The 23,542-nt window shown below is 34.2% G+C and overlaps 1 protein-coding gene across 1 annotated transcript in view; it reads left to right on the top strand.

Moving 5' to 3' along the window:
* Positions 1–12,197: 12,197 nt before the first annotated feature.
* Positions 12,198–23,542, top strand: part of LOC149415497 (uncharacterized) — a 34,525-nt gene continuing 23,180 nt past the window's right edge. Inside the window, exon 1 of the mRNA XM_089642228.1 lies at positions 12,198–12,237. The gene's annotated coding sequence lies outside the window, so the exon portion shown is untranslated. The remainder of the gene's footprint in view (positions 12,238–23,542) is intronic.

Below are 23,542 nucleotides of genomic sequence, written 5' to 3'. Positions count from 1 at the left end.
CTTTCTAATGAATATCTAAGCTGATGAAATAGGATAAATGTTAATACTTTAAGTATTTTTAAGAATTGGGTGGATAGAGAGAAAGGAGGGAATTTAAGAGAATTTCTTACATTATAAATAATTTATTTATTATAACTATAAAATGTACATTGTGTATTAGGAATTATTCTGCTTATGGTGGTAAAAGCCGTAACTTGCCATTTTAAAATACTTAAGTAAATAGTTAAGCTACAGAACTGTTCACCATTCGGAAGATATAAAAGAGTTATTTACAGTGAAACTCTCTTATAAGGTTTTCCTAGGGATTGTAAAAAAAAACTTCTTATAATGAGGGATATTTTTCACTTTATTATTCAAGGGACAGAGAAAAATAACTTATTACACATGAATAGTTCTTATGTGGGAACTTTATAAAAGGGTTTTACTGTGTGTGAAAATGATAATGTCCCATTTCTAACACGACTATTCTAGCTCTCGGTGTATTTTAAGTGCCAGCTTTCGGGCAATAAAAATGACAGGCAAGTTGTTTTGGCCTAGGTAAAACTACACATTCAATTGGCGTTGTCATGTTATTTCGTCGCCTAGTATTTTGAAAGTGTACTGATTTAAGTGTTATGTAGTGTTTTACAAGTTCTTTTTATCAGAATCAATAATTGTCACAAGCATAAACAATCTTCTATGTTAATTTTCAAGTAAAATAAAATAATTTGCAATGAAATTCTCCTAAGGTTTTCCAAGCGATCAGGATAAAAACTTATGTGGGAAACCCTTATGATATGTGGAATAAAATATTATCCATTTTGCAATTTCAGTTCTCAAGGGACCAAAAAATAAACTTTTTAACCATGAAAACTTCTCATGTGGGAACATTCTCATGTTTCATTTTGTGTATTATATTCTAATAAATAAGTTTGCCTAAAACTTATTGTTACATTTTATAATATTCTCTCTTATGGAAAAAAAATTACTAAACAACACATAATAATAGTGTATTGTAAAATTTGAAATGTCCTAATTTTACAAATTAATTAATAAACATTTTAAATTGTTTTCATTTCATTCAAGTAGTCACGATTCCACTGCCAGAAATAAACTATTTGGACATTGAATATTGATAAATGAATATCTTGAATGAAAATTAAACTAATTTGTCACAACGATCTTGAAATTTAAATATGCTCATGGATAATAGAAACAATGGAAATATTATGGCGTGGAAGGATGCCAACTGCCACCGAGATATGACATTGTACGTTGGTGCAGTTATCAGACCAGTTTTTTTGCAGGTTCATGACCCATCTCTCTTGTTTCTATTATCTATGACTAAGGCCAATAGATGTCACTAGTTGTTTAAAATTATTGTGAACGGTTAGGATGCCATAGTTTGTGAAATAAGGAGGAAAAAAAAACAGTTTTTTGTAAATGATCAATTCCTAGTTATGTATGTATTATGATGAAGAAAGTTTTAAAGAGAAGAAATATTCAAAGTTTATTAATAAACTGTTTTATTCATTGAACAACAGAAAATAATGTAACTCCATACACATGGTGTCCGGAAACTCATAGTACAAGCGGGAAATTGTTGAATCTACATCACGACTTTGTTGCGTGTAACTTTTTTTGATTTGAGCTTTCATTTTTGAGCAAATCGAGTCTGAAGCTGGATTTTTCAATTTCAAATTTGAAAAAAAAAGGTCTCTGGTGGTTTATTATCTGCTGTTTAAAATGTGTTGCTGAAAAAAGTGGAATTAATATTGAAAAAAAAAATCGAATTTCTTTATACATATTTTTCGGTAGTTTTTTTTTGGGTTCTCTTTGTGATGCAGATTGATCCGTTTCCTTCTTGTACTACGAGTTTCCGAGTACCGTGTATATTATAATATGTAATTCATCTACAAACTCAAAGTTATTTAAAATTTGTGATGTAATTTTGGGCATCACATTAAATTAACTTTACTGTTGACATTTTATGCAATTTGTCAAAAAAATAGTGCCAGATGATTTCTCTTACGTTTTTCGAGAGTTGACAAAATAGTTTTGGGTGTTCCAATCTAACATTTCCCTCGGAATTAAAATATCTTTCTGAATAAATTTAAAAAAATATATTTATATATAATTTAATTTCAATGATTTTGTAAGCTTCAGTTTGTATGATTATATTTTTAATTGTATCTTGTATAAACAATGTAATCTCATATTTGCGGTACATACATATACAGTGGAATTATTTTAAAGAGATTCTTGCTTTTGTAGTGGTGTACTTTATCATAGGACTACTGCAGGGTAAGAGGGACTGATATTCCAAATCATTTTGAACCAATTTTAACCACTATCGTTGTGCACAAATACATTCAAACCTGTGCTCTTTAAAATGATTTTCCTGTAATAAAGAAATTATGTAGGTTTAAGAGTGAAAATTTAGATAGTAAATTATATTTTCTAGGAAAAATGTTCTGATAAACAATGTGTTGGCTGTGCTTATAAATAATATTTTATTAAAAGACTAACTGTGTAGTAGAAATTCCGATTTTTAAATATAAATTTGTTTATAAATAATGTGCCCTCGGGTTGTCGGCGATTGACAATTTTTATTATTATAATAATAAATTTCCTAATGAAAAAAAAAGTGTTTAATTTTTCACGCCAAAATTAAGATAAATAAAATATTTTTGCATGTTTTCCAGTGAGGTAGTTAACTTAGTTGAATCAATGAGATAATGGTCACTTCATTGGGTCTGGTCCAGACAATGACTCAATAAAATATCTCTATAGTCAATGGGTCTGAGCCTGGAGAATCAGTGAGATGATGGTCACCTTATCGGGTCTGGTCTGGACAATGACTCAATAAAATATCTCTATAGTCAATGGGTCCGGACCTGGAGAATCAGTGAGATGATTGTCACCTTATCGGGTCTGGTCTGGACAATGACTCTATAGTCAATGGATCTGTGGCCTGGAGAATCAGTGAGATGATGATCATCTTATCGGGTCTGGTCTGGACAATGACTCAATAAAATATCTCTATAGTCAATGTGTCCGGACCTGGAGAATCAGTGAGATGATTGTCACCTTATCGGGTCTGATCTGGACAATGACTCTATAGTCAATGGATCTGTGGCCTGGAGAATCAGTGAGATGATGATCATCTTATCGGGTCTGGTCTGGACAATGACTCTATAGTCAATGGATCTGTGGCCTGGAGAATCAGTGAGATGATGATCATCTTATCGGGTCTGGTCTGGACAATGACTCTATAGTCAATGGATCTGTGCCCTGGAGAATCATTGGGATGATGATCATCTTATCGGGTCTGGTCTGGACAATGACTCAATAAAATATCTCTATAGTCAATGTGTCCGGACCTGGAGAATCAGTGAGATGATTGTCACCTTATCGGGTCTGGTCTGGACAATGACTCTATAGTCAATGGATCTGTGCCCTGGAGAATCATTGGGATGATGATCATCTTATCGGGTCTGGTCTGGACAATGACTCAATAAAATATCTCTATAGTCAATGTGTCCGGACCTGGAGAATCAGTGAGATGATTGTCACCTTATCGGGTCTGGTCTGGACAATGACTCTATAGTCAATGGATCTGTGGCCTGGAGAATCAGTGAGATGATGATCATCTTATCGGGTCTGGTCTGGACAATGACTCAATAAAATATCTCTATAGTCAATGTGTCCGGACCTGGAGAATCAGTGAGATGATTGTCACCTTATCGGGTCTGGTCTGGACAATGACTCTATAGTCAATGGATCTGTGCCCTGGAGAATCATTGGGATGATGATCATCTTATCGGGTCTGGTCTGGACAATGACTCAATAAAATATCTCTATAGTCAATGTGTCCGGACCTGGAGAATCAGTGAGATGATTGTCACCTTATCGGGTCTGGTCTGGACAATGACTCTATAGTCAATGGATCTGTGGCCTGGAGAATCAGTGAGATGATGATCATCTTATCGGGTCTGGTCTGGACAATGACTCAATAAAATATCTCTATAGTCAATGTGTCCGGACCTGGAGAATCAGTGAGATGATTGTCACCTTATCGGGTCTGGTCTGGACAATGACTCTATAGTCAATGGATCTGTGGCCTGGTGAATCAGTGAGATGATGATCATCTTATCGGGTCTGGTCTGGACAATGACTCAATAAAATATCTCTATAGTCAATGTGTCCGGACCTGGAGAATCAGTGAGATGATTGTCACCTTATCGGGTCTGGTCTGGACAATGACTCTATAGTCAATGGATCTGTGGCCTGGAGAATCAGTGAGATGATGATCATCTTATCGGGTCTGGTCTGGACAATGACTCAATAAAATATCTCTATAGTCAATGTGTCCGGACCTGGAGAATCAGTGAGATGATTGTCACCTTATCGGGTCTGGTCTGGACAATGACTCTATAGTCAATGGATCTGTGGCCTGGAGAATCAGTGAGATGATGATCATCTTATCGGGTCTGGTCTGGACAATGACTCAATAAAATGCCTCTATTGTCAATGGGTCTGGACCTAGAAAATCAGTGAGATGATTGTCACCTTATCGGGTCTGGTCTGGACAATGACTCAATAAAATACCTCTATATTCAATGGGTCTGAGCCTAGAGAATCAGTGGGATGATGGTCATCTTATCGGTTCTGGTCTGGACAATGCCTCAACAAAATACCCTTATAGTCAATAGGTCCGGACCTGGAGAATCAGTAAGATGATGGTCACCTTATCGGGTCTGGTCTGGACAATGACTGGAAAATTAAAATAAATTTCATCTGTCCACCAAAAATACTGCACGCAAAGAATATGATTGAATCCTGGAATCCAATCAGAATCCTTCAACAGCATTCTGATTGAATCATTCTGGAAGACAATCAGAAGGATGTGTAAGAATTTGTGCGCATCCAGCTAATGCGGAATCTGGGTGGAATTTTAAAGTTTATTAGTTCGAGTGAGTTAGGACAGTCGACAAATTTATTGCATCACCAGTTTCATGACATGTTTCATCACTGTTTCCATCACACATTTCATCATTGATTTCATCGCTGTTTTCATTGCTGGTATCATCGCATGAGTCATCAGTGTTTTCATCACACGGTTCATCACTGGATCATAATCATCTCTGGACATCATCGTTGATTTCATCGGTGGTCTCATCGCATGTGTCCTCATTGTTTTCATTGCATGTTTCATCAGTGTTTTCATCACATGTTCATCGCTGATTTCATCGTTTACCTTACTTAAGTATTTGTTTCACTTGATCGTGCCACGTCTTCCTCGGGCCTCCTTTTTTAGTTCTTTTTTCTTTTATTCTACAAAATATGTATTTAATTTACAATGTAACCAACAGTTACCAATATTTATGTTTTAACCCTTTTATTATAAATATTTAATCAAGGGTATAAGTTATAACCCTTTATTTGCATGTATATTTTAAGTTTTTTTTATTTTTTCCGACTTTATGTCCGGGTTAAATCTTCCCCACAGGAAAAACTAAACCCTTCCACACACTTTTCCACAAATGATTATCTAGTCCAGGGGCCTCCAAACTACGGCCCGCCAGTGTCTTCCATCCGGCCCGCGACATCTTATGACCAGTGTCATCAAGGACCCGCGACAGCTAATGGCTAAGACCTTGCTGAGAAGGGGCGAAAACTCCGCGAATTTTTTAAATAAATATGCTCGTTGGCGAGGTACTTGGCCCCAATACATTGCGTCCACAAGTATCGCGCGAATATATCAGGAGGATTTAAAAAAAAAATCTTTATTTGATTCGAAATGATATCAAAATTCTATTTCCCCCCCCCCCCCCTCCCTAGGACAGAATATATGGGTGTCTAGAAATTAAAACGGTTTTGGCACTCCGAACTCATTGGAGTAGTCAATGTGGCCCTCCAGCTGAAAAGTTTGGAGACCCCTGATCTAGTCAATCAACATTATGCAAGTGCATTATATAAGCAAAATAAATACAAAATAATACAAGAACAACACGTCAACTCACCAGAGATCAAATGGGAAAATAATTCACCGACTCCAGATATTTTCATATCAGAGGGTTCGGCTCGGTAGAACTCCTAACAGGGCCTATAAATCCTACTGATTCCTCAGTATAAATATTTAAAAAATCTTTCGTAATTCCTACATGTGTTTAAAATGACTGATTTTTGCATTTTTATGTATAAATTCTTTGACAGATCTAATACGCCTAAATTTTTAATTAGAGAGCTAGATACAATGCCAGTAGCCGAAATAAAAAAATGGTAATATTTTTATAGTCTGAGAATGCCAAATTCTTTTAATTTCATTTCCTAAATTTGTGATTCATTTCCAAAATCTGTGAATGTATCTCTTATTTTATTATTATTATTTTTTAATTAAAGTACCTTTTTACTAACTTTATGTTTTAATCGATTTTTATTTTAACTATCCTTATCTTTTTTTTTTTCAATCTTTAGTTGTACAAAATGTGTATTTAATTAAATTTTGCCTGTCCTAAAACGAGAATTCCTCCTGTTGGACAGACGATAGTTTTTTTATAAATATCCTGTACTAAATAAAAAAAAATGCCGTCCTAGTGAGCGGATGAAGTTTAAAATAAAACATAACTTTAAAATATTTTTTTTCAAGCATTTCCGTAGTTTAAGGCGATGCCATACGTAGTAATGCAAAATCATGTGTTTTTGTTTTGAAAATTTGGTCGCCTAGAAATGTTTCAGATGCTTTAATTAAATACTGCCTTTCAAATAATCAAGTATTTTTAGATAAGTCTTTTTATAAGCTCAGAAAAAAATAATGTATAAGGCCTATGAAAACTGCATTAAAGTTCAAAATCTCCTACTTACGAACCCATTTTCGGTTGTGATTTTATTGTATAATGTGGCAAATTAAGTTATCTATAAAATGATCAAAAACAAATTAAATATTTATGCCTTAACATCCACAAAATAAAATAAAAGGCACTTTTCTGGCCATGTTTTTTTACTGCATAAAGCAAAACAGGCGGATGATGTTAAGCGGGAATTTAAACCTTATCGGCATCTACGTAAGGGTTGTTATTGATAGCGACTCAATTTAAAATATTACACGACGTAGTGCATCGCCTTAAGTATTATTTTTTAAGCCAGGTAAAATGAATACAAGTTCATTTCCCACTCGATACGTTGCGTAGCGTTGTTTGGAAAGAACTATCAAAGTCGTTCTTCTAGCTAAAATATTACAACACTACAAACTTCCGACCGGAGCGGGGAGAGTCACTCTTACCAGAGCACAATGTCCGCAGCATTGCAAACCTATACCCGGTGTAACTACCGGAGCGGGGAGAGTCACTCTTACCAGAGCCCAATGTCCGCAGCATTGCAAACCTATACCCGGTGTAACTACCGGAGCGGGGAGAGTCACTCTTACCAGAGCCCAATGTCCGCAGCATTGCAAACCTATACCCGGTGTAACTACCGGAGCGGGGAGAGTCACTCTTACCAGAGCCCAATGTCCGCAGCATTGCAAACCTATACCCGGTGTAACTACCGGAGCGGGGAGAGTCACTCTTACCAGAGCCCAATGTCCGCAGCATTGCAAACCTATACCCGGTGTAACTACCGGAGCGGGGAGAGTCACTCTTACCAGAGCCCAATGTCCGCAGCATTGCAAACCTATACCCGGTGTAACTACCGGAGCGGGGAGAGTCACTCTTACCAGAGCCCAATGTCCGCAGCATTGCAAACCTATACCCGGTGTAACTACCGGAGCGGGGAGAGTCACTCTTACCAGAGCCCAATGTCCGCAGCATTGCAAACCTATACCCGGTGTACCTACCTAATGCGATGTAACAACCGCGCGACAGGTGAGTGAGGTGTGGCGTGTGGTGTGCGGTGATAGACTTCAAATACAATCGGAGATTGCTTGACCTCAGGAGTGAAAGAGGTGATTTTTTAAACATTCAGTTAACAGAGATGGACTGCTAACTAACTAACTAACTAACCATCTAAGCGTCCCTTTCTTAATCATTACGCTTACATCAGCCTTGCACTCTTCGCGGATCTCCACATTCCTCACACGATCATACATGGTTTTACTACATATACGCCTCAGGGATCTCATTTCAACAGCATTCAATCTACTTTCATCCTTTCTTTGCCAGTTCTATGCCTCACTTCCATACATCAGGATAGGTACCAGCACTCCATTGTGGACTGCTAACTTCGCTTCTTTGGACAATTTTTTGTTAGCGCCAACTGTGTTCAGTCCTCCATTAATGGAATAACCTGCATTTACCCTACTTTCAATATCTCTGTCAGCCTTCCCATCTCTCGTAAACATACTTCATAAATACACAAACTCATCCACCTGCTCCAAGTATTCCTCATTCACATCTATATTACACACTGTTTTCGTATTCTCTCTTTCAAACACCATTACTTTACACTTAGGTAATTACATTCATCATTAACTCATTCTTCATGCATACTTCGTTCATCGGACTGACTTCGATAAATACCCTTCATTGGCTGCGGTCCCTTTCGCCCCCAGTTCTTGGCCCTTGCGTGCTGCTCCATTCCTTTTCCATGCAGTCAATAATATAGACATAATACGTTGTACACCTCTTACTCAGCTTGCTTCCACTGGAGCACCCTATTAGTGTTGTCTGGCATTCTTTTAACATATTCCCAGGGCCGAACCGAAGCCAATCGGAGCCTGGCGCTACTAAAAACCTCAAGGATGCTGTATTAAGTGTTAGGTATTATCAGCGTCTTGGCTCAGCCCTGCAAGTGAAGTCCATCGCGGTCTTTGGTACCTTCATAATCTTGCAATGGTCTCGTGCACAAGTAGATATTAGAATTCATGTTTGATTTTAATTAGAAATCAATTCTATGAGCGTTTTTGTTGAAAAGTTAATTGGGTTCGGGAGGAAAACGATTCCCAAAATATATAGTGGAAGAAATTGGCAGGATTCTGGATCTAGAATATCTTCACACTCCGGTTAGAATAATAATCTTGAAAACCTTGCATTATCCGGCCTACCTACTTACTTGAACCGTCGCGGCTCGTAGGGTGAAAGAAACGTATCTATTTTTGATCTGTTTTATTGATCGTTCGATTATGAATTAATATTATATTACTAGCGAATACCCGTGAAAGATAACGAGATAATCTTGACAAATCAGTTCCAAGTTTGAAGACGACAATTAAATATTTTTTTCTTAAAAATGTTGATAAACGCTACTTTATCGATTGTCTGAATTATTCACACAATTAAAAAAAAATGATACTTAAATCAAAGCAAATTGAACAGAGTTACGCAGGATGCACGGACAGGCGAAATTATTTTTGATGAGACGAATAAATGTATCAAAATTTAAACTATTTGTTAATGTCAAAAGCAAACACCTGGTCTGAATTAAATAACATAGCAAATACAGATATCAATGAACTAAAATTATGTTTTGATGAAAACCTGTTGACTTTGAATTCTAAAAAAACTTATTATTTACCATTTTTCATTAAAAAACAAGAAACACATAAAGAAATAAACATAATTATTCACTCTGTGAAAAATACAGAAAACCACAAATGCAATATATTATGTACAAACATAGAAAGCAACACGGCATAACAATAGACCAGCGTTTAAAATATAAATATAACCACATATAAATATTCTGAACGACAGAATATGGAAAATAACATATATTTTAAGTGAAAAATTACCACATACTTCGCTTTCTGTCAATCAATTATACAATACGGCATTATAGGCTGGGGCGGTACATATAAAAATCAAACACAAACAATTTACATATCACAAAAACTAATAATAAAAACTATATTAAAAAAAACCTATTCATATTCGTACGAACTTTTATTCAAACAATTTAAGGTCAGAAAATTAAGTGCATTATACTTCTATCATGCAACATTACAAATTTATTAACACAATATTCAAAATAAAGTTGCACCCTTTAAAAATAACAGAAATCTTAGACAAACGTCAATACTTCCTATTCCTAAATGTAAAAAAAAAATAGGACAGTTCAACCATGAATATCTCGGAGTTAATTTTTTTAACTCACTACCAGAAAAAATTAGAAACATGAATGCAAATATAAAAGAATTCAAAAGCAACCTTAAAAGTATTCCGAACACTTGAACTAAATCATATCAAATTTATACAGATTACAGTTAGATGACAATCTCCTGACACTCAACGCTGGTAAAACAAAATTCCTAACCTTCAGTCTATCTGTTGCAACCCAACCTACTAACAATCAGAAAATAACAATTCACTCTTGTCTAAGACCTTATTCTTCCTGTACTTGCCCAAACTTAGAAAAAGTATCCCATATAAAATACCTAGGGGTCCTAATTGATCATCATCTTCGTTGGGATCAGCACTTAGCCAGCCTAACTCCCCGAATCCGCAAGCTCTGTTATGTTTTTCGAACATTAAGAAATATCCTTACTCCTACAATAATGAAAACAGTCTACTATGCTCTCTGCCAATCCCAATTAGCATATGGCATCATAATTTGGGGCGGTTGTGCACATTATCTTATTGATCCATTACAAAAAGCCCAAAAAACGATAATACGTACTATCAACAAGCGACCGACAAGATACTCCTCCACTCGACTCTTCACTGAATACAATGTCTTAAACATACGGCAACTCCACATAAAATTTACTCTAATGCATTTTTTGTACAAATATAAGAAAAAAACCCTCGTACACCACAATTACACCACCAGAACAATAACCAACCGACACTACAACGTCCCTACACTACATACCACGTCAGCTCGAAGACATTTCATGTACCTAGCTCCCAAAATATTTAACCTTCTCCCTGAAAACTTAAAAACCCAACCCCATAAATTTAAAAAACTAATATCAAAATGGATAAGTTCACTTGGAGACCACAATATATAAAAATTGGTACATAAATTAAATTATATTTTAATTTTATCAACTAATTATCAATTATTATTAATATTTAATTCCATTTTTATTACTATAAATACATTTAGAAACCATGATTTTAATATTTGTAATGCAATTAAATTTGTATAATTTAATAACTTTTAATTTAATTTAATTTGTATATTTTTATTACTTACTTATTATTTAATTGTATAATCTAATTAACTTATATTTCAATCTAAATTGCATAACTTTATAACTTATAATTAACTTATTTTATAAATCCAATCTGTAAATATCACCCGCCATAACACAGGGACATCCCTAGCATGGCGGTTGAATTATCAAAAATATGTATAAATGTTCAACAAGTTCTTATAATAAATAAATAAATAAAAATAAAATATACCAATATAACAACACCCCCCGTGCACACAAGCCCTGCTTATTTATGGGGGTACATCAAATACAATGACACTTGCCTAACTCATTTCCAGAACATTTTGAGAGGGAGGAAGAAACAAACCTCCTTGGACATGTTTTTTTCTAAACGGCCTACAGGTGAAAGCGAGAAAAATGTAGCGAAAAAGGCAAAGACCAGTAAGGATATCTAATTTATTTATTTACATTCTCTTTTTTGTTTTTGTACAATAAATATTTGTCATTTATAAATACGTTTTTATTATTCAAAACCACGTAACAAAAATAACTGGGGTTACATTTTGGGGGTTGGAACGGATTAATGGTAGTTTAATTGTTTTGTATGGGGAAATCTGCATTGATATAGTAATTCAAGATACGAGCAAGGTTGCGGAACGAATTAAACTCGTATGTCGAGGTACCACTGTACTTATAGTATATAATGTTATCAATAACTGTATTATATTGTGTAATGTAATTCGTGTATCATTTTTTATTAATAAAAAAATATGTAAGGGGAATGTAAAAGAACCTACTTACACTTTGACTCCTCTGATTTAAAAAATGAGACAATTACCTACGTTTATTTGACTCTAAGGAGCCGATCGGTATATTCAATGGTAAAATGTCTGCTACCCATAAGGTTTTCACAATCTGCATCAATCTGTTAATTGCCGTTGCCTGGTGAGTTGAATTATTGACTTTGACTGATCGCTTCAGGTTCGGACTCGGAGTTCTGCTGTTACCACCAACATTCTTCCGATTCCTCAGACACTGGAGAGTGGAGGTAGAGTGTCCACTGTCCGCAGTGTTCTGTACTTTCAGTAGTGCCAAGAGTGCCTCAGCGGTAACAGTGTCCGGCCCGAACAGATAGCATACTAACAGTTCACAAACCAAACGTGAGTTGCTTTCTTTTATTCAACGAATTCACTCTCGGTTTTTATGGCATACTGATTCAGGCGAAGAATTGTGGCCTGATAATCAATTTAACTCTGAGGCGCTTCAGAGAACATTTGTATTTAATTTTTATTATAATCGTGTTTACATTGCGTGTGTTGTACCTATGTTAAAATCTGTTGTGTATTTTGTTCGCCCACCATCCAAGAGGGTGTCCCTGTGTTACGATAGATAAAAAATAATAATATGTGGTATTCTTAGGTAAAATGATAAATAAAGTGCAAAAATATATTTTCTACGAAGAATAGATAAAAAATTTCAATACATCGGCCTAGCAAATCAATCAAATATATTCATATTAACATTAATACTAGAGAAGGCGAGTGAAATAACACGGACATTACGATAATAAATTAATAATAATAATATAATAATATTTGGATGACTTGTATAGCGCCGTTTTTGTGCAAAATCGCCTCAAGTTACTTTACTTATCACGATGAAACATAAGAAATTTATGAATATATAGAATCTCGTTCATCTCGTTATCATAATATTTACATTCATATTGACATGGCAGACACCAAAATAAATGCAAACTAGTATTATACGATTTCGCTTTCGTTTTCATAAGTTATTCAATGCTTTTAACGTAAAATTCATTCATTTGCATATTTCTGTAATATTTGCCAACTAATCGATTTGGAAACATGCTTGTGCTAATATTCGCATAGCATTTTGAAATCTGTAAACGGCCATCAATATCAGATTTACTAGAACTGCGAGTACCCACCTACTTACATATTTATTACACAGGTAATGTTGTGACAATCGATTGAATCTTTATTGTTGTAGATTCCAGAGTGTAGTTTTACGTATGTAGATTCCAGAGTGTAGTTTTATGTATGTAGATTCCAGAATGTAGTTTCATGTATGTAGATTTCAGAGTGTAGTTTCATGTATGTAGATTCCAGAGTGAAGTTTTATGTATGTAGATTTCAGAGTGTAGTTTTATGTATGTAGATTCCGGAATGTAATTTCATGTATGTAGATTTCAGAGTTTAGTTTCATGTATGTAGATTCCAGAGTGTAGTTTTATGTATGTAGATTCCAGAGTGTAGTTTTATGTATCCAGAGTGGTGACAATTTATCAAAACGTTGCTTGAAATGACTTTAGCCGTGTTTGGTGACCTGACGTAATCACGGATATTCAGACGGGTACTTCCCAACCTTCCTCTTCTCTCTATTCCCTTTAGCCTCACAACATACCTCAATTGCTAAAATCCCTAGTCCCACTGGCTCCCAACAACTTAGGGACTTAGAACGGGTTGTTTCACAGAATTTGAACAATTCATCAAATTGCTGATTTTAAAAATCTGTGAAGGTTCTATTTAAGTTCTGCTACTATATCAAGTTTGTCAAGTAACTTGCCAATTACGATATAATAACAAAACCCGGATAGAACTTTAAAATCTACATTGAATTTTGATGAATTGTTCAAATTCTATGAAAAAACCCGTCCTTAGGACGGGTTGTTTCGGAGAATTTGAACAATTCATCAAATTTCAACGTTCATTTTCAAGTTCTGTGAAAGATTTTTTCAAGTTCTGTTTTTATTTCAGTTTTGTCGAGCAACTAGCCTACAATGATATAATAACAGAACTTGAATAGGACTTTCACAGAACCCGAAAATGAACGTTGAAATTTGATCAATTGTTCAAATTCTCCGAAACAACCCGTCCTTAGTCTGCGGTATTCACGTAAAAAAAGATATGTAGGTAATTAGGTGAAAATAAATTTGCGTATAATCAATAATTGCTCAGATCAAATGCAATGAATAAACAATTGCAAGTCATACACGAAAACAAAGCTCGATATTGGTATAGGCTATATTTCGATTGGTGAAAAATGTAAGCGGAAAATTTTGCTTGTGTTGTGATGAAGGACTTAGTTAACCGAGGAATTGAACACACACAAACAGGACCCAAACGCGATGCAAACTCAGCCACTGACCGGTTTGTTTGTCACTGTTTTCCTAGCTTTATTACGTTGAAATAGATCGCTGACATTAGTATCTCTTTTGGCTATGCATGCAATATATATTTATTTTATCATTTCATGTTTTTTTAAAACTGTTGTTTCTCTTTATAAAAAATAAAGAACGATATGAAAAATGGCTGTAAATGATTGTGTATTTGACAAATTAATAATGTACCTGAATTTGAGCAAAAAATGTGGAACTTCCAGAAAATGTCGGTAGGTGATCCATGAACCCCGTATTTTAGAACGTTTCGTTATATATTTTTTAATCTATTTAGCTGATAGATGTTTTATAATTTAATAGTAGTTATTTAACCGTTTATATTATTAAAAATACTGATTTGTAGGTTGTGTGTAACTCTGATTCGGTGAACTGAAACAGTTCTTACCCGTGAAAAATCATGTCATTTAACTTGACTTAGCATAAGGAAATCATCTAGTTTATTTATATAATGAACTAGCTGACGTGAACCCAGCGTTGCTGGGGGTTGGGAGATGGACGTATGACATCGCGGAATTTTCAGTAGAAATTTTTAAGACGTACAATTCCTTAGTACTTTATTTTGATGTATCTCATTTCGGGAGTTCATTAGCGCCCGAAAATAAAAAAAATCGACTTGGTTACAAAACATCGAATTTTCTCTACTTTGTACAAATATAATATGCATGCGTTATATACAGAGTTTTCCAATAAGAGGTGTTATTTTGAATACCCCGCTATTTCGGTAGATGTTACTTTTGAAGCTGTCATTTTTTGACATTTGACAAGTAGAAACTACGCCATTGATAAAAATGGAACGATACACGCTTCAACAACGCATTGAAATTATTAAAATTCACTTGAGTGAATCAAATGCAAATCATCTTGATTGATGAGGCCCATTTCCATCTCGGTGGCTTCGTCAACAAGCAAAATTGTCGCATCTGGGGCTCGGAAAACCCAAGAGTTATTGTTGGAAAGCCTCTCTATCCTCAACGTGTGACTGTTTGGTGCTGTTTATGGTCCGGCGGAGTCATTGGACCTTACTTTTTCGAAAATGAGGCAGGAGCAACAGTTACGGTGAATGGATTGCGCTATCGAGAGATGATTAATGATTTTTTATGGCCGGAATTGGATGGTATTGATCTAGACAACGTTTGCTTTCAACAAGACGGCGCTACGTTCCACACAAGCAACGAAACCATTGATCTTTTACGATTGAATAACAAAAGAACACCTCTTATTGGAAAACATGTATTTAGAGATAAATAATAAAATAAATACACAATCCAAGTACCGGAAATAGCGCGTAATGTTACCCAATGGAGCGGTCTAGTCTAGTTACAAAAATAGTCGGTATGCATAGGTACTATTGGTAGGTACTTTCAATTTGCAAGAAAATAGAATTTAGCACAGATTTACCAAAATAATATATTATAATATGGAATTTAGTAGAGCGAAGATTTTTTTTTTTACAAAAGTTTAGTTTAGATTTTAGTAGCCGAGTGGAAAAATCCGTCGGGTTCCCACTCACACCCAGGCATCGCGGGTTGAATCCTCTGCTAATAATTTAAGAGGAAGCTACAAGCCAAACATGTGTATATTCTTGGTATACCTTATATTGTAGGTAATAGGCATTCAAATCGCCTGACAAACGGAATCTAGAAACGTTCGATTTCAAGAACAAAACTGGTTTTAATTTATTTTTAAAATTATTTTATAAGAAAGCAAAAAAGTTAATCATGTGAAATTGTCACAGATAATCTTAACTATAATACTGTATTTTTTTTAAAGTTGTTTCCTTTACGCGTTCATACATTTATATTGAAAAAAAAATTGTTTTAGTAGCAAACATTTACATTTTTATTGAGTAATTTGTTATTTTATTTGTATTCTACTCAAGCGAAACGATAGAAAAACCTTCAATTTATCTAAAGCATATTTTTTGGTATTCTAAATGTTCACCAATTCGTTATAAAGATTAATAAAAATAGTCATTTAGCATTAAGCTTCGCCTTGCAAAATTTTCCGCTCCAAATTGTGATAGTAGAATGAATTCAAATATTGTCAGTTTCGTAATTTGGAAATGTTTGTCTCACAAAGAAACGATAAAGTTGCCAGTTTAGTATCATTAAAACGCAAAAAAATACACCCAAGTAGGTACTTTGCTACAAAAAAAATAATCTAAAAAAGTAGCTCTATTTGCCTCCTCATACAGGTTTTTTAAGTCACCAAGCATCTAATAAGATATTATGCGTAAATCTGTCAGACAAAAACTATTTGACACAGATATAATGTCCTTCATCGTATAACCTTACTGGTATTGTTGATAGAAAAGTGGTTTTCCTCATAAGTGTGGATCGACGCATTGCACAACAGACAGACTACCTTCACTTCAATTCAGATAGAAATAGTAAAAACTATTCTTCGTGTAGCTCTATGACTAAGACTTAGTTTTCCTAAAATAAATAAAATTGGATAGAAAAAAAAACTCACTCACTTTTCAGATACTCTCAGTTCGCCTTGGTGAAAGGCCACCATTAGATTAGAAGTGATGATTGAAATGACATACCTATACGTGTTTGGTGGCCAAATTTTTTCTGATCTTCCACTTTCCGTCTCCTCCTCTCCACTCTCTTATCCCTCATAGCATATCCCAATTGTGGATGCCCTAGTTCCATTGGCTCCGGGCTGCTGGCAGCAGTTAGGACTCTTGTCCAGTACCTATTCAAATGTCAAAAAAAACTGGCGGTATCTCGACTTAATACTGGAATTATTAAACTTTTTACAGGTTTTCTATGTCAATGGATGTCAAAACCCCGAGAGTATTGCTTCTTGCATAGGAAACTTTTTCCAAGTTTTCCCATTTTTATTGTTTTATATTATAACAAAGAAAACCAAAGAAACTTATAATCTATACAGATTCAAAAAAAAACTGCTGCTACTAAATAACAGGTTTAGATAATTATATTATATATCACTGTAACTCTAGTGTCTCTTGTCTCTCCTAGTATTATTTGTCATTTTACTGAGCTTATGTATAATTTTATATTATTATTTTTTTGGTTTTTAATTGTACATAACCTGTATTTAATAAAAATTTTACCTGTATGTATGTAATTTGTAGATTTTTGTCTGCAAATTAACTGCGTTTTTGTATATATATATATATATAGTTCAACATGTAAAAACACAGTATAAATAAATAAACTTCGAAGGAAACTTCGGTCTTAAAGTATCATTTCCTGAATTCTAACTATTTATTCACGAACAGATAAACAAACAAAACATACTTATCTGGCAGGTCACTTCATATAAACACACAATTCAAATAGATGCATTTAAAAAAGATTTTTCTACATACATAGGTTTAAATACGAAATTATCAATAGTTATTTTTAATCAAGATTAATCTTTTTACTATTGATCATGATCATATATCATTGTTATGTTGATAGAGGCCTCATTTCAGAGCGTGGGAATTTTCTTAAAATTAAAATGAATAAATATTAAGTAATTAAAAATTTCTAAAAAAGTGTTATAGGTCTCTCAAACAGAGTGTAATAATAATAAACCTTCTATCACGACAACACGAACTTGGGATTGTGTGTATTGGTGCATATATATAAACGCTTCCGACAGTACTGTTATTGAAAAACGTCACTGAGAAACAGCCTCTTTTTTCGCTTACCTACTTATTGTTTTAAGCGATAAAATGGATACAATACGAGGGCGCCTCTGAGGTGTTAACTCACAAAAGCGGCGCTATAAAAATTGTCCAATATTATTTTCCGATTTTATGTCCGGATTAAATCTTCCCCATAGGAAAAACTAAACCCTTCCACACACTTTTCCACAAATGATCATCTAGTCAATCAACATTATGCAAGTGCATTATATAAGCAAAATAAATACAAAACAATACAAGAACAACACGTCAACTCACCAGAGATCAAATGGGAAAATAATTCACCGACTCCAGATATTTTCATATCAGAGGGTTCGGCTCGGTAGAACTCCTAACAGGGCCTATAAATCCTACTGATCCATCAACATAAATATTTAAAAAATCTTTCGTTATCCTACATGTATTTAAAATGACTGATTTTTGCATTTTTATAAATAATTTTTTTGATAGATCTAATACGCCTAAATTTTAATGAGATAGCTAGGTATAATGCCAGTAGCCGAAATAACGAATGGTAATATTTATTCTAGTCTGAGAATGCCAAATTCTTTTTTTTCATCTCATTTCCTAAATCTGTGTAATTTATTATTTTTATTATTATTTGTTTAATTAATTAATTTTTTTTTAAAATATTATTATAATAGCTGAAGTTTTTTACGCAGAATTTTTCGAAATCAGATGTAGATAGTCATTTTCCTCTTATTTTGAACGTCAAGAAGTATAAAAATTCTGCTCTAAAAGGAGGCGGGTTAGTTTTACGGGGTAGACACACGGAAAAAAATTACTAAAATTTAAGATTTCAAATTTATTAAGAATTTCTTCAAATCGTAATTGTAATCTGGTTAAAAATGGGATTGCAGACTCTTAACGAGTAAATTGATAAGTCTCCTAATAAACTTTTAGTAAAATATCAATGTATTATCACGATGTCGGAACACGTTTTCTGATAAATAAGTTTTAGGAAAATCAGGTAAATCAGGAAACGGCCTGCAATCCTGTTTTTAACCGGATCACTTTTCATATTTTTAATAAATTAGCAATACTAATTTTTCTCCGTGCATCTCGCAACCTTCATTTTGTTAAGAAGATCAATTGTGGGAAATTTCATCAATCTCGGAATAAAACTATAGATTTGTATAAAAAACAAAGCCACCCTGGGACACTCTTCTTTAAAGAGAATATCATTATTATAATAGATATATAGATTGCCCGACACGTTTAATGTTATTTTCAATTTCAATAACATTCAATTCTAATAATTAAATTAAAATTATTAAATAATTCAATTTTAAAACATGCTGTATGCATATATGTGTGAATACTGTGTTCGTGTTAACTTTGGGTACGATTCGCAAATAACCGCCATCACAACACAACACCGAAACATGAACGAAGTTGTTCAAACCGTGTATTTCATTTGCCAAAATAATCTAGATGTTACTGATACATCACAATTGAGGTAATTTTCTCAATTCGATCTTTAAGGGCCTGCAGTCCCGTATTTAACACGATTACGAATAATTTAAAGAGATTTTAAATACATTAGCTACGAGTATATTTAAGCTGTAGTAAGTTTTCTCCGTGTTTCAACGACATGTTTCAGTTGTTCCTTTTAGTAGCCGAGTTCAAATAAAGTTCACCAAGGTTGCCATTGTATGTCTCCTTGCTCCCTAAGCTTTCATACTTTCTCCCTTCACAACACGTGCCTCCTGAGGTGTCGTTGTCTTGCCAATAAGCCTGTTAAAACAGTCCTTCAATCGATCAGTAACTTTCTATTCGTATTGATTAGTGAAAGTGTAGTTTTTAGATTCCTTAGAAGTAACGCAACAAAAATCAAAAGTGATTTGACTCCTCTTAACTTTTTTTGTTTGTTTTTATTTGGAAATCAAGGTTCCAACTTCATCACAATTTTACGACTTGGTGAATGTTGTATAGATTTAGGTACATATTTGTATGTATTTAATAATTTTCTGTTCAGGTCAGGGTTATTTCCGAGTTGATTGATGTCGAGGAAGATCAGGGTTCCTGAGAGTCGAGAGGCTCTCAGGGACCATCGGAACCTCATTAGGTACCTACCATGTTTGATTTTATTAAAAACTAGCTGTACCCCGCCACGCCTTGCTGTGGCTCAGTCTGTCAATCATGTTTTTACCTATCACAAGTTACATCTATATAATATAGGTATACAAAAAACACACGCGGATTCTAATGTAACGTTGTGTTCGAAGATTTAAGATTTTGAACAAACGAACATTTTTTATTGAATTTGAACAATTCGTCAAATTAAATTTTATTTTCAAGTTATGATGTTTACAAAGTACTACGAAAAAATCTGCCCATGATGAAATAATAAGAGAAGTTGGATAGATCTTTTACAGAACTTGAATTTTAACTTTGAAATATGATGAATTGTTAAAATTGTGTGAAAGAACCCGTCCTACTGATATAATCCAGAGATGTTTACACATAATCAAAGGAAAATCTAGAAATTTATTGAAGTGTGATGGTACAAAAAATGTCATTATGTTGCGTCAATATGAGTAAATTAAAATTTGAGGTTTGCTTGGAACCGAATTTGACTGTTTGACATTTATTTGTCATTAAAAAGGTCTTTTAACTTGTTTTTCATGTTTTCTTTTTTTTGATTTAGAGGTTGATAACACAATTTTATAACATTGCGTTTTATATTTAAACATTTAGACCAGAGGTTCCCAAAGTGGTCTATATGGACCCCCAGGGGTCGATATCGGCTTGCTGGGGGTCTACTAAAGCGAGAAAAGAATTTGGGGGTCCACGAGATTCAAATGTGTGTACATACGAGCGGACCCCCATTTACCTCAAGTCAACATTTAGGAGTTCCGTAAATGACACAATAGACCTAACACAAATATAATAGACTAGGAAATTACTTATTTGATATTTGCATTTTTATATTTCGTTGTTAATTGAGGTATATAAATAGAGTCTACATTCCTTTTCTCGTCAGAATTAATTTATTCAAGCAAAACATTGCACATTGGAAGCCGCGAATTTTCCTAGTTCCCCAACTTGTTTTTGAAAAACGTCCAGGGTTCAACATGTACTTTACACAGACTTCAAACTAAGTTTGAGGACATTTTGACTATCTACTAAATGGAACGTTGAAGAATCGGAAAACATGTGACAAGAAGAAATGACCGGAATAAGCACTGACAGAGAACTTAAGGGGCAGTTCTGTAGGGCTAGCTACAGAAAGAAATTCCGGTTTCTTATCCTGCTTCATTTTCGTTTGGCGTAATACCTCACAAGGGTGCCCCTGTCTGCACAATGCAAAGACAGAGCAAGTATACCACCACCCTGTTGTTGGGCAGGCAAGGGAAGGGAATCTTTTTACTAAAAAAATAAATGATTATCACATGGGACGTTATTAGTTTTAGGAAAATTAAATATTCGGCAGACAGGGGGTCTACAGAGAAAAAAAAATTTGGCAAGTGGTCTACGGGGCAAAAAGTTTGAGAACCTCTGATTTAGACGAACTGTCTTAATTAATATAGGTTTCGCCTCCGTACATAGGTAGGTACTATTTAAACGTAACATACATTGTACGTGTGAGGCCAAACATGACATATGTAACGGTTTTCCGGTCACTCATATGTATAGGTGGCATGCCGAGTTAAAATGCAACAAAAATGTACAGCATAAAAAATAATATATACATATATTTTTACAAAAGTGGAAAAGAATGTGAACTTACTGGGGTACACCATTCTAAGGTCACATTGTGCACGGTTTTGTATATGAATTATAAAATAGTTCATTTTTTTATTAAGTAGTTGTAAAGTATTAAAGAAGAAAATTATAAATCATTATTTAAAAGGAAAACATAACATAAGCGTTAATCTTTGTTAGGTTACACGTGTACATAATCAATATCTTAAGAGGAAGCTACGAGCCAAAAATGTGTATGTTCTTGGTAGACCTTATATCGTAGGTAATAGGCATTAAAATCGCTTGACAAAAGGAGTCTAGAAACGTTCGATTTCAAGCAAAAAACTGGTGTTTATTTATTTTCTAAATAATTTTATAAGAAAGAAAAAAGTTAATCAAGTGAAACTGTCGCAGATAATCTTGGCTATAATACTGTATTGTTTAAAAGTTGTTTCCTTTATGCGGTCATACATTTCTATTGAAAAAATATTTTTCTTAGTAGTTTGCATTTATATTTTTTTATTGAGTAATTTTTTTTTTTTTTTTATTCTACTCATGCGAAGCGATAGGAAAACTTTCAATTTATCTAAAACATATTTTTTGAAATTCATAATGTACACCAATTCGTTATAAAGATTAATCAAAATAGTGATTTGGCATTAAGCTTCGCCTTAATACTTCTTTTGAAGTCGGTGATTTTTGTAATGGTTTTTTTACTGCAAGAGGAAGGATTTCAAATATTTTTTTAGAGAAATAATGCACATTTCTTTGTCCGAAAGTCGTTTATATATAAGTTCCTCACAACATTCACGATTAGCACAAGTATAAAGTGTGTCATAGTTATTTCTGCAGTAGCCAAAGACGCTAACAATATTTTTTAATTGAGTTTTTTCAAACAGTTAGTTTTTCTTTTTGAAGCATCGAGCGTTGTCCGGGCTTTAATTTGCTTGAAGGGGTGGGTTATTCGTAATCTTAAGGGCAGTGTGCAAAATTTCATCAATCTCTAAATAAAACAGTAGATTTATATTTTAAAAAATTAACCTACAGACACGACTCTTTATAAAACACTAGCTCAAGTCCCCGGCGTTAAGGTAGACAGTGGCCTTCCTCTTGTTTTGAAGGTCAAGTGTGCAAAATTTCATCAGTCTCGGAATAAAACTGTTGATTTGTATGAACATCGAATCCATGCCCGCCCAAGCGGAACAGACACTCTCCTTTATAAAAACATATGAAAGATTATGGGAAAACCCATGAAAAAATGATTAACATAGATTATAAAAAAGTGATACGCATTCTAGAGGCTTTGGTATTCATTTATTTTGGAAACCCATCTGCTTTGATGATGGACACTCTAATGCCGTCCAAAAAGTTGGCTAAAGAAGGAGGTAGCGCGACACGTCATAATAACCCAAAAATAAATCACTAAAATACTTTTGGCCGTGAGAATCAACCTGATAATAATAATTTTAAAATCACCTACTACCACCCACATTAAGCGGAAAATGTTGCTTATGTCGTGATGGAGGACTTCTCCAGCCAAGGAATTGAACTCACCACGACTGGGTGGGAACCAGACGCGATGCCAACTCAGGAATATAGAAGTTTTGTACATATTTAATATTGTTTGAAGATTAAATATTATATTGCGCAATACTTTGACGTGAGTTTCACCGCTAGTACCGAGAACCGTTAATTGAAAATCTATTTTAGGTCAGCATATTGTTTCGAATAGGGAACGCGGTTTGCCATCTGCAACATTAAACCCAATAGCCAATAGGCCGCACTAAACTTTACGAATGATTATGATTACTGTGTGAAAGTCTGGCCACAAGTCGGTCATTTTCATAAATCATCCAACCAAACCACTGCACAATACTCGAATACATGTCAAGGAAGTATAACCTATGTTTAA

Source organism: Hesperophylax consimilis, chromosome 18 (genome assembly GCF_061612785.1).
Source record: "Hesperophylax consimilis isolate HC1 chromosome 18, BYU_Hcon_1.0, whole genome shotgun sequence".
In the NCBI taxonomy this organism is placed as follows: Eukaryota; Metazoa; Arthropoda; class Insecta; order Trichoptera; family Limnephilidae; genus Hesperophylax; species Hesperophylax consimilis.
The sequence above is the reverse complement of the archived record's forward strand: the minus strand, read 5'-3'. Positions and strand labels throughout refer to the sequence as shown.